At 46.1% G+C, this 12,237-nt stretch overlaps 1 protein-coding gene across 2 annotated transcripts in view; it reads right to left on the reverse strand.

The window, feature by feature from the left end:
• The window catches only part of KANK4 (KN motif and ankyrin repeat domains 4), a 99,822-nt gene that overhangs the window by 86,461 nt on the left and 1,124 nt on the right, over positions 1-12,237 (reverse strand). The window lies entirely within an intron of this gene.

The following is a 12,237-nucleotide window of genomic DNA, read 5'->3' on the forward strand; positions in this document are numbered from 1 at the left end:
GCACTTAAGGTTCTCTCCACCCATCTCTCTAGCCTCCTCTCTGACTCCTCTGCCCCTTGAAAATTCAGCTTACACCTCACCCTGAGCCTTCACACCTCTGTACCTTTGCTCACGAGATACCCTTTGGGTGCCCTTCCTTATCTTCTCATCTTTCAAGGACTTAGTTAAGTCTCACTTCTCTAATTCTTCCTAATCCTAAATATTAATCTCAATTAATAGTGCCCATTTTCCAAGCCCATTCTCTTCAAAAGGTTACTTCTCTGCCCCCTCCCCCACCATTATATTTGCATTGATTCTAGTGCTTCTTACATTCTGCCTCTCCCTGTGGTTATTTCTGCATATTGAATCTTTCTGGTAGATCATAAAAAGAGAAAAGGCCAGTTATAACCTTGGCACTATTATCCTCATTTTACAGGAGAGAAAACCAAAGCTCAATGAATAAGTGAATCATCTTGAGTTTCAGAATACTCGAACCTTTGTGTGTCTCCTAGCCTTCCCTTTGCCCCATCTACCCAGAATCCTCCTCCCCTCTCCATCTGGTAACTCCTACTTAACCTTAAAAACAGCTTTACCTGCCAGCACCCACCACACACACACATCTTCAGGACTACGTCTCCTCTGAATTCTGTGCACCCACAGCACCCTGTAAAACGTTCATCACACCACTCCTCACGCTGTCTTATAATTACCTATTTGATTATTTGTCTCCCCTGCTGGACTGAAAGCTTCTTCTCTAGCAGAGTACTTGGCCTAGAGTAGGTGATCAGTCAGTATTCATTAGATGGAAGGTGGGGAAGAAGGAAGGAGGCAAGGAGGGAAGGAGTGAGTAGCAGGTCACCAGCAGCCAAGAAATGTGAAATATAAGGCAATGCATGGCTCCAGCCCTATGTCTGCTTTGGGATTGCTGCTAGCTCCTTTGTGCCCTAGGATGAAAGCAGAGAATGGAGAATGGCTCCAGATGCCTCCTCTCCCCGTTCCAAGGTGGCGCAGGCAAATGGCAGGTGCTACTTGGCCTCTGGGCCTCGAGAAAGAGCACTCACCTCTGCTCTTTGCTCCTGGATGTCTGGGCCTAGAGGACAAAGATTTTCTGCATCAGTCAGGCTTTGTTTTGGAAGGATAACTTCAGTTATGATGGATGATGGTGGGGATGAGCCTTCCCCAGAGGCTGGCAGGAAAGTGAACTAGAGAAGCTCACAGCAGGCCTGGTGGGTGGAGAAGGGCTGATAACAATTCCCATTGCCCAGGGCAGCTGCCTGATCAGAAAATGTACCTTCTCCAAATCAGGACACGGGGGAGGGATGCATCCTCTATCAGAAAACCCTAGAAGTGAGGTGCTGTGCTGGTTGCTAGAAAACTCTTGTGCTGGACCAGGCTGCTCCTCCTCCTGGACCCTCTCCCTGGCCCAGGCTGAAGAGAACCACCCAGATCTCAGGAGAACAGGCAGGGAATCTAGCCCAGGTTGATGTTCTCAAAAGCCCAGCTGGGGTTACACAGTTATGGTACCCTCTAACAACCAGAGGGTTAAAGAAGACTCTGTTCCCCTCTGTCCCCCAAAAGTCAAGCCAGAGGGGAAATGCCCAGAAAGAGGACCTCAGAGAATTTGCCTCAGGGCACATGACCTGGGAGAAAGGCCTACAGTTCACTCCCTGCCCATCCACATACTTCCGGGGCCCTCCCAGAGCACATGCAGGATTCCTAGGCCGCCTCCTACTCAGAGCCCCCATTTAAACAGCCGGGGGAGGGGCAGGGTCCTCCTCACTTCCCCTTTCTCTGCCCTCTTTTTTCCTCCATCTTTCCCCCTTTGTGTCCCACCCAGAACCTTCCTCTCAGGCTCCCCAGGGTTTCAATCGTTACCTCAATGATACATTTAAAAATACCTGACTCTCACTGAGAACCTTGGGTGAGCCTAGCATCTGCAGATACATTGGTGTTGTTCTTGTTGTTAGGTGCCCTCCAGTCGGTTTCCACTCATAGCAACCCTATGTACCACAGAACAAAACGCTGCCCCGTCCTGTGTCATGCCCTCAATTGCTGTTATGCTTGAGCCCATTGTTGCAGCCACTGTGTCAATCCATCTCGTTGAGGGTCTTCCTCTTTTTCGTTGACCCTGTACTTTACCAAGCATGATGTCCTTCTCCAGGGACTGATCTCTCCTGACAACATGTGCAAGTATGTAAGACATAGTCTCACCACCCTTGCTTCTAAGGAGCATTCTGGTTGTACTTCTTCCAAGACAGATTTGTTTGTTCTTTTGGCAGTACATGGTATATCCAGTATTCTTCGCCAACACCGCAATTCAAAGGTGTCAGTTCTTTTTCTGTCTCCTTTATTCATTGTCCAGCTTTCGCATGCATATGATGCGATTGAAAATACCATGGCTTTGGTCACGTGCACCTTAGTCTTCATTCAGGGTGACATCATTGCAGGTATATTAGCTCAGTAAATCATCAACAAACCAGTAAGGTAGGATCTTTTAACCCATCTTAAAGGCAAAAAAAATGAGGTTCAGAACGATTTTGTAATTATAAAGAGGAAAAAAAAATACTTTAGATGAAAGTGAGCACATTACATAAACAATACTTTACATATACATATATATATGTATATATTATATATGGCTGAAAAGCCTTGGTGGAGTAGTGGTTAAGACCTTGGCTACTAACCAAAAGGTCAGCAGTTCAAATCCACCAGCCATTCCTTGGAAACCCTAGGGGGCAGTTCTACTCTGTTCTATAGGATCGCTGAGTCGGAACCAATTCAAAGGCAACAGGTTTGGGGGAACCAATTCAAAGGCAACAGGTTTGGGTTTTTTTTGTTTTGTTTGTTTGTTTTGGTGGCACAGTGGTTAAGAGCTCTGCTGCTGCTAACCAAAAGGTCAGCAGTTCAAATCCACCAGCCGCTCCTTGGAAACCCTATGGACCAATTCTACTCTGTCTTATAAGGTCAATATGAGTTGGAATCGACTTAATGGCAATAGGTAGGGTCTGGTTTTATCTATATAAATGAAAACCAAGACTTCCACTAGGGGCTAGAGATCAAATAATCCTACTGAACTGAGAAAGAAAAAAAGCGGTATTAACTACTTATTATGTCCAAGTGCATTTTCCCATTTCATCCTTAGGTAATTTCTTATTATTCCCATTCTAAAAAAAAAAAATTTTTTCTTTTTCTTTTGTTTTTATAGATGAGGAAACTAAGGGGTAAAGGGATGAGATGAATTAAGTGCATTCTTTTTTTTTTTTTTACTGTACCCTGCAGCTGGTCTCACCGTAGCAGGTTAACAGGTTCCCCTTGGGGTAACGTATTTGCATTTTGACAAAAGCTCTCTGGAGAAGACAAAAGACTGGCTCTAAAGCGGGAATGTCAGGGCTCAGCTCTAGCCAGTGCAGAGCTCTCAGGGCAGGCGCCTTATGGCCCCACAAGGCATCACCCCGAAGGCGGCCACCCACAACCTGACTAACACAAGGCTCCATTCAGCAGCTGGCAAAGCAGATGGGCACAGGGGGTAGAGTGAGGGGGAAGAAGTGTAGGGGTCATGGAAGGTCAGCCCAGAGGCTAGAGTGGGGGAGAGAAAGCAACCTCGGAAGAATGTGGGTTCAGGTGCTCTGTGCATGCACCCTTGCCCAAAAATATCAGCCCTCTTAACCGTGGCACAGACAGCTAGGCGCTGGGCTACTAAAAGAAAGGCCGGTGGTTGGAACTCACCCAGAGGTGCCTCAGAAGACAGGCCGGGTGATCTGTTTCCAAGAGGTCACAGACTTGAAAACCCTATTGAGCAGTTCCACACTGACACACATGGAGTCACCATGAGTCAGAATCAACTCAATGAGTTTTAACAGTATGGAAGAAACGTTTCCATCCTTTAGTGTCAGGGCATTGCAGAGTGCTAGAGCAAGAGGCCTGGAGTTTTCATTCCAGCTCATTCACTTCCTGTGCAACCCAGAGCCTGCCACATACCCTCTGGTCCTCAATGTCCTCATCTATACGATAATGGGTGGCCTAGGTCACCCGGGAGGTCTCCTCCACCTTGAATATGATACAGCCACATATGAGCCCTATGAACCCAGCACCTGGAGAGGCAGCATTACTGGCCAAGGGTGGGAGGATCATTGAGAGAGAGGGAAAAAGAAGCAAGAGCCAAAGAAAGGTGAGAGACGAACTCTAGGTGATGGGACTCAGAACAGGGGACCTGGGGGTCACAGGGGTGCCAAGAATGGGTAGTGAGGTCCTGAAAGGGGAATCAGAGGACACCATTTGATCACTGTCATTTGATTGTCAATTAATGGTGTCAAAGAAAAAAAAAATGGTGTCAAGGGCACCATTAATTCACTGCCATTTCTTAGGGTTCTTCTGAAAAGAAGTCCACACCAGATGCAGCACTGGGCACTGGGGATGTAGACAGCAAGCTCTCAGCCAGAAGAGACAGCCATAAAAAAAAAAAAAATACACACACTGAAATAAGGAATTCTTAACAGGCAAGAGCAGAATGCTATGAAGAGTGGTGCCTACTCACCACAGGAAGTTTGAGGGAATCAGGAAGACCCTCCTGAGGATGTTTAATAAGATATTGAGGATTTCACCCTGTGTAAGAGGAAAGTAGCTTTACTCAACCTGAGAGAACAGCATCCAAGTGGAGCTGAAGCACTAGGGAGATATTTAAGCTGAGGAAGCAGCTATCATTCTCTCCATGCCACAGATTCAAAAACTGAGGCTTAGCAAGATTACAGCCAGAAGGTGGCAGAACTAGAATTAGAGGCCAGGTCTGCCTCACTCCACAGCTTTTGCTTTTAATTTTTATCCTACCCTCACTGTGGGTTAAGGGTGAGGAGAGGAAGAGAGGAGACACAGGAACGGGCAATAGAATGGATTGTGGAGGATGGGGTAAACACTTCCCACCCAAAACAAAATGGCAGCCAGAGTTCTTCCAAATACACTCTTCTTCTGTGGTTGCCTGTAGCAGTTTTTAAGAGCACAGGGTTCTAGAACCATCCGGCTCTGGGCTTAGATCCTGGCTCCACCACTTGATCCCTCTGTGACCTACAGCAAGTATTTAACATCTTAGAGCCTCACTTTGCTCACCAATAAAATGGGAATGATGCAGACATTCTTTATTGGATAGTTGGTAAAGATTAAATGGCTGCTATATTTGAGAGGCTTGGCAGTGTCTTGGCACTTGTTAAGCTCTCAATAAAAGATAGCTAAAACCAGCCATTAATCCAATGTTGCTCCAATGCACTCTCCTCTCTGCTGGCTTTACTCTCAAAATCAACATCTGTCCAGTCTTCCCACATCCTCTCCACTCCCAGCTCAGGAGTCCCTCCCTCCCCCTTATCTGTCTCCTTTTCGTTCCCTCCATTTCAAGAACCCACTTCAAAGCTATTTCTTCCTGTGTTTTGCCTCCTTCCTTTTTTTTTTAGGATGCTAGTTTGTATTTGATCAAGTGATTCATCAATTAGCCTACTCAAACTCCTTAACCTCTCAGAAGAGAAGTGACCATTAAGGGGTTATTTCAACGGACTATTTTCATGGGATCTGCCAGACAATAAGCGCAGGGGCTGGTGGGTTTGTGGACTGATGGGAATTACCTAACAACTTGCCCACGCGTGCCTGCAATTTATAAATTAACAGCATCAAAATCTTCTACCCAAGCCACAAATTATGTGCTTTTACAAATCTGCCAAACTATTAAATGGAATGTACTTTTGCTGAAGAATGTCTCCCACTAGTTCAACAGAGATAGATGGGCAAACGAAAGGTTAGAGTAAGGGAGGGTGGGAAGCAGCGAACTGTGTTCCTTTCAGGGGTTCTTAACTTTTTTGTGCAGTGGACAACGTTGTCATCCAGGTGAAGCCTATGCATAAAATATTTAAAATGCATAAAATACAATACACAGTTTGACGACAAAGGAAACCTATTAAGTTTTAATACAATTATTAAATTTTTAAAACAAACGTGTAATACAGTCATAATGTATTTGTGCTTCTTTATTAACGCACTAAATAAAAAGCTCTTGCAGCAGGTATAATAACTAATGGAACTTCAAGACCGTGATGGGTATAAATAATATTTCAAGATATCTGCAGTAACTGAACTGTGATACGAAAATATCTGTGCTTTCTGTGTTGGTGACAAAGTAACAGCTACTGCAAATACACTGTGGTTTGTTACCTACCTTCATAACCAAAGGAAATGCTAAATAAAGATGTTATTTTTTTCCCCAACCAAATTCACAGACACTTCCACATTCTGTACATAAACCCCTTGAAGCTGTTGACCCCAGGTTAAGAATCCCTAAGTGCTTTATAACTCTTGTAAGTATTTACAAACAGTCAAGTGCTAGACTTGGCCGAAATATTTGTGGTTCGGACCCACCTAGAAGCTCCTCGGAAGTAAGCCTGGCTATCTGTCCCGAAAGGTCAGTCTTGAAAACCCCCTAGAGCAGTTCTACTCTGCACACATGGGGTGGCCAGGGGTCAGAATCAACTCAATGGCAACTAACAATAACAACATTTGTACTGGGTGTATTCCTGAGTTGTAGCTCACCTTCATCCTCTTCTTGGAGGAGTCTCCACCCACACCCCTAAAAGGTCGAATTCTGTACCATCTGTCTCTCCTCTCCCTGCTTCCATCCCACCCCCAGGCTGATCAGAGACCCACCAAGACACAGCTTGGAGAGAAAGCCTCAGCTTCCAGAGAACTGGACAAAGACAATGAGATCCTGCCCAGAATTCAAACTAAGAGACAAAGAGGAGAGGTTCACGGCATGCAGGACAAGAGGGAGGGGAGAGGCAGGTGCTGAGGTGAGCTGTTGGCACTTAAAGGTAAATTCACAGCATGAAGAACAGTGACCTGCTGCATGGTGGAGTCGCCTCAAATTCAGAACCCTCTGCACTCTGCTCAGGGATGCCTGACTTATTCCAGGTCTGCACTTAGATATCAGTAGGTATCTTCATTAGACCTGGCTTGAGGGGGTCTCTGCTTCTGTATTGTTATTGTTAGCTGCTATTGAGTCAGCCCCAACTCATGGTGACCCCATGCACAATGGGATAGGACCATTGTGATTGACAGCATTTTCATTGGCTGATTTCCAGAATTAGATCACCAGGCTTTTCTTCCTAGTCTGATTTAGTCTGGAGGCTCCACCGAAACCTCTTCAGCAACATAGCAACACACACGACACTGTAGTGACTGGGCGTGACGGGTCGTGGCTCTGCATGAGGTGCATTAGGTAGGAATTGAACCTGAGTCTCCTGCATGGAAGGGGAGAATTCTACCACTGAACCGCCACTGCCTTGCTTTCTGTATTAGAAGACCCCTAAGCCCATAACGGAAGGAGCCCTGGTGATGCAGTGATTAAGTGCTTGGCTGCTAGCTGAAAGGTTGATGATTCTAACTCACCAGCTGCTCCACGGGAGAAAGACGTGGCTTTCTGCTTCTGTATAGATTACAGCCTTGGAAACCCAAGGGGCAGTTCTACTCTGTCCTATAGGGTCGCTCTGAGTCAGAACTGACTTCATGGCAATAGGCCAATGGGTAAGTCCATACTGGAATCCCTAGGTGGCATAAAATGTTAACACTCTCAGCTGCTAACCAAAAGGCCGGAGATTTGAGTCCACCCAGTGTCATCTCAGAAGAAAGGCCTGGTGATCTACTTTTAAAAAAACATCCACTGAAAACCCTACACAGCACAGTTCTACTCCATCACACATGGGGTCACCCTGAGTCAGAGTCAATTTGCCGGCAACTGGTAAGTCTGCGGAAACCCTGGTGGCGTAGTGCTTCAGTGCAATGGCTGCTAACCAGAAGGCTGGCAGTTCCGATCCACCAGGTGCTCCTTGGAAATTCTTTGGGAAGTTCTACTCTGTCCTATCACGTCGGAATCTTTTTTTTTTTTCTTGGTAAGTCTGTATTATCAGTACCATTTTATAGACGAGGAAACTAAAATTCAGTGAACTTGAGTAATTTGTTTAGGCTCACACGCTAGTTAACACTGGAGTCACTTTCTCTTTCTCTGCTCTGCCCCTTTTTTGGAGGACAGGGGAGTGATGCCTTCACATATTTATTTATTGAAAGTCACACGAATGATACAAGAAAGCAAACTCTTCAAATATTTGGACATTACTAATAAAATGCCCCTCTGCCCCCCCAACACACACACACTGAATATTGTATCTAATAAAGCCAGACCCTGGCCATACTGGATTTGTACTCAGCCACCACCCAATTCTACATTCTTTCTCTTTTAAATCTTTCCCCAAGAGTCAGATGGCTACATTTCTTAGGGGGAAGAGGTGGGGACTAAGGAGTAGCCAATGAGCACAGCACCTGGAAACACTCAGCCCTGTTGCCTAGTGCCCTGCTTATGAAAATCAAAATTGATTTCACTGAGAGCTGGCGTCCCTGGACTGCGGGGCCTGCACTCACAGAAAGAAGGCTGCTCCGTTATCTTTGTGTGCAACAAATTCTCCCCAATCCTATATTTCTCTGCCCCCTTGCCACTTGATGTCAGAGTAACAAACTAGAAATACATACCAAAGGAAACTCTACCAAGGGTCCTTCCCTCACAAAGGGTGGGAGGTGGGGGGCGGGGGCACAGCCACATTAAAAAAAAAATTCAATCAATAAGTTTTATTTACCTTTGGAAAAATAATGGAGAGGGGTTGAAAATTGGGATTTATGTTTTCTCCCACAATGGCTGTGTCCCCAGAAAGCTATTAGAAGGGCAGGACCCAGGGCAAGGGCAAGACAGTCAGGTGTTCCCTTTTAAAATAGACTCCTTTCCCTTGGAGAAGGAAGGCTCAGCCAGCTTCTTCAGACACCACCAATCCATAACTGCCTGGGTATCACATTAACCATCTACTTGAATTCTTGGGGCAGCATTTATTTTATCCTGGAAACTGCAACAGGCCTATTTTTGGCAGCAGAACCCCTCTTCTTCCCTTTAATCCCACTTTGAAATATTATCTGTGTAGACTAGAAGCTCTTCACAGAAAAGAAGCCTTTTAGTCCAAACTCTGGGTCTGGGAGTTTACAATTAGCATCTGAGGTGCAGAGAGGTTACGGTCCAGCTGTAAATCACATGGCTAGTTAGCAACAGTTCTAGGGTCCAGTCCCAGGACCCCCTGGCCTCCGAACCAGTGTCTCTTCCCACAAACTCTACTATAGAATAGCAAAATGTGGTTAGCGGTTTTGTCTCCATAGATGGCTCCATAAAAACCCAGCCTTATTGCTTATCAGTTCCATGACCCCAGGCAAGTCACTTAACCTCTCTGAGCCTCACTCTCCTCATCTATAAATTGGAGATTATGATAGTAACTGTATCTAGGATTACTGCAAGGATTCAATGTGCCACTACTTGGCACACTTAATAATAGTGTACACTACTATAGGGTCTCTATGAGTCGGAGTCGACTGGACGGCAATAGGTTTGGTTTTATTTTTGTTATTATGTTGTACTGTTCTTGTTTCACCTATGAAATTTAGCAGATCAGTCATCTGAAATGTAATAATAACTATATCCACACAACAACCTAGAGACCAGCAAGAAGAGTATGTTATCAAACCCATTTTACAGGTAAGGAAATTGAGGCCCCTAGAAATGACTATTACATGTAAAAGTGACCTCTTCCCCCCACAGAGGAGAACCACATTTGTACAAGTATACACTCCATGACCGTTCCTTATAAACTGGAATCAACACAATGCCTGGCGCAGAGCAGAGATTCAATGAAGCTTTGATGGATGAGGGAATTACTGAATAAATGAAGAGCCTGACCTGGAGATAAGAATGATGTAGCCTGAAGTAGGTGTCTTGTTGCAGAAAGCCAGAGGTAGGCAGGCAAGAGCTCCAGTGGCAGCAAGCACTACGGCCCATTCTCTCCGTCTACCCTGTGGGGAAGAAGCCGCTGACAAGGCCAAGAGCTAGGCCCCTGATCTCAATGATTCCATCCAGAGCATCTCCCAGCCTGCCCACAGAAGATAACCGGGAAGCACATGTGACCGTCCTCCAGCTAAAACAGATGTAATAACGTTGTAGGCAAGAGGTGGGGAGCGGGCCAGGGAGATGCCCCATCTGTCTTCCTAATTGTCAACTCTGCCCATAATAAGACTTTTCTCCCTGTCTCACCTTAGGCTGCTGCTGAACTGAAGCAAAACCAAGATATCCATCTTCTAGCCATGAGCAGCAGCTTTTCACCAAGTGCCAGGGACAAAAGGAGGCTGCTTAGTTAAGAGAAGGAGAGAGAGCTAGAAGGAGCCCTGGACTGGGGGTCAGGGGCCCAGGTCCATGCTTTTAAATAGCTGTAGGTGCTTAGGCAAATCACTTCTCCTCACTGGGCCTCGGCTTCCTTTAAAGTTAAAGTCCAAAGTTCCAGAAATGGGGTCAGTGAACCATATGATATTGTTTGTAACATATTTTAGGTTATATGCATTTGGAGGAGAGTGCCCCTAATTTTCAATAAGGGATATTTGACATCCCTATTTGTGGGCTGGGACCCCCATTACAATAAGTTAAGAAGTACTGGACAAGATGGTTTCTGTCCAATGAACATTTGTTCACACCTTCTGGGCACTTGACAGGAGCTCTGGTGGCACAGTGGTTAAGGGGTCAGCTGCTAACCAAAAGGTCTGCAGTTTAAACCCACCAGCCACTCCACAGGAGAAACACGTGGCAGTCTGTTTCCTTAAAGATTGCAGCCTAGGAAACCCTAGGGGGCAGTTCTACTCTGTCCTGTAGGGCCGCTGTGAGTCAGATTTGACTCGATGGCAATGGTCTGGGTAGGCACTTGAGACACAAATATGAACACAAAAGTTCTACTTTTCACATGCTCAATGGTACAGAAGCATGTCCAGGGAGTTTCAGAAACAAAGCAGAGGCAGCTTTTGACTCTGCTTGGTCAGGAAAGCCCTTCCAGGGGAACACCTCACTCTTAATGTTGAAATTGAAGGCTACATGTGCATTCAGTGGGCCAACAAGCAGGAAGAGCATTTACAACAGCGTGTGCACAGGTAGTGTGTGTGCCAGGAAGTGCTGCAAGTATGTGTGAGTAGAACATACAGGTTGCTCACTGAGGAGGGTGGGGGAAGGGGGATGGAGAGGAAGGGTGGCAGAGGCCAGAAATGAGACTTCAAAGGAAGGCAGGACCCAGCTTAGGAAATGCCATGTATGCCCCCCTAAGGAATTTTACATGGTAGGCAATGAGTTCTTTCTAGTTTTAACAGTCTGGGTGAGCCACCACTCCCAGCATGTATCTACCTAAATGTTGGGCAGAGACCTTGATCTTTGTGAGCTCAGTGGGCAGTAGGGAAAGAGGAGAGGACAGAGCTGCCATCTCTTGGCACTAGGAGCTGGCATGGGCTGTCCAACCAAGGCGCAGTAGTAAGCGCATGCATGAGGTGTGACTTCTGCCAGCTGCCTGTTAGTATTTCCCTTTTTTTCTCCCTGCACTGTGTCTCAGCCATGGGGACTCCAACTGTTCATTATTATGGCAGAGAAAGGAGGGCCCTGGTTGGCCCACTCAATGAGATGCAGGGCTAAGGCGCATGCCCAGTGGGGCACTCTGGTCAGCACTCGGTAAACACAAGCTTTCCATCCCTCTAATGGTCTCTGTTACTTGCCTCAGGGTCCTCTCACATGCCATTCCTTCCCACCCGCTGCATCTAGTTAAGTGCAATCAGCCTTCATACGGAGCAACTACTGGACCTATCACAGCCTCTAAGAGCCTTTTTTCTTGCAAACAACCTAGAACTATTCATAATTCTATATTTATTTGAGTGATTGATTCATGTCAGTCTTGGCTACTGTGATTGCAAGCTCCATGAGGCCAGAGGGTGAGTGTCAGGTTTGTTCATTTCTGTATCCTACTACCTTGACCACTGCCTGGCACAGAATAAATTACTTGTTGATTGAATGAAAGTCTGGTCTGAACCCTGAGCCGTTCCCCCAAGTAACTACCCCCACACCTCCCAAATAATCCAGGAGGTAAGAGTTATAGGAGTTGGTCATGAGCAAGAGGACTGGACTTGAGAAGGCAAAAGTAGAGCAGACTCTGTCTCTATTCCAAGAGTATAACTATGTTCTCCTCTGTGGATGATTTGAGAGACTCTGAGGAACCCGGACTGGATTTACCCAGGCAAGTTCCTAGCAACTGGGTTTAATTCAAGATGCTTTCTCCTCTCAACTTGTTCACTGGCTGCCTCTGGCTCTCCCCTGGACACACTTGCTCAGTAGGGAAGGAC

This window comes from Loxodonta africana, chromosome 3 (assembly GCF_030014295.1).
Source record: "Loxodonta africana isolate mLoxAfr1 chromosome 3, mLoxAfr1.hap2, whole genome shotgun sequence".
Taxonomy (NCBI): domain Eukaryota; kingdom Metazoa; phylum Chordata; class Mammalia; order Proboscidea; family Elephantidae; genus Loxodonta; species Loxodonta africana.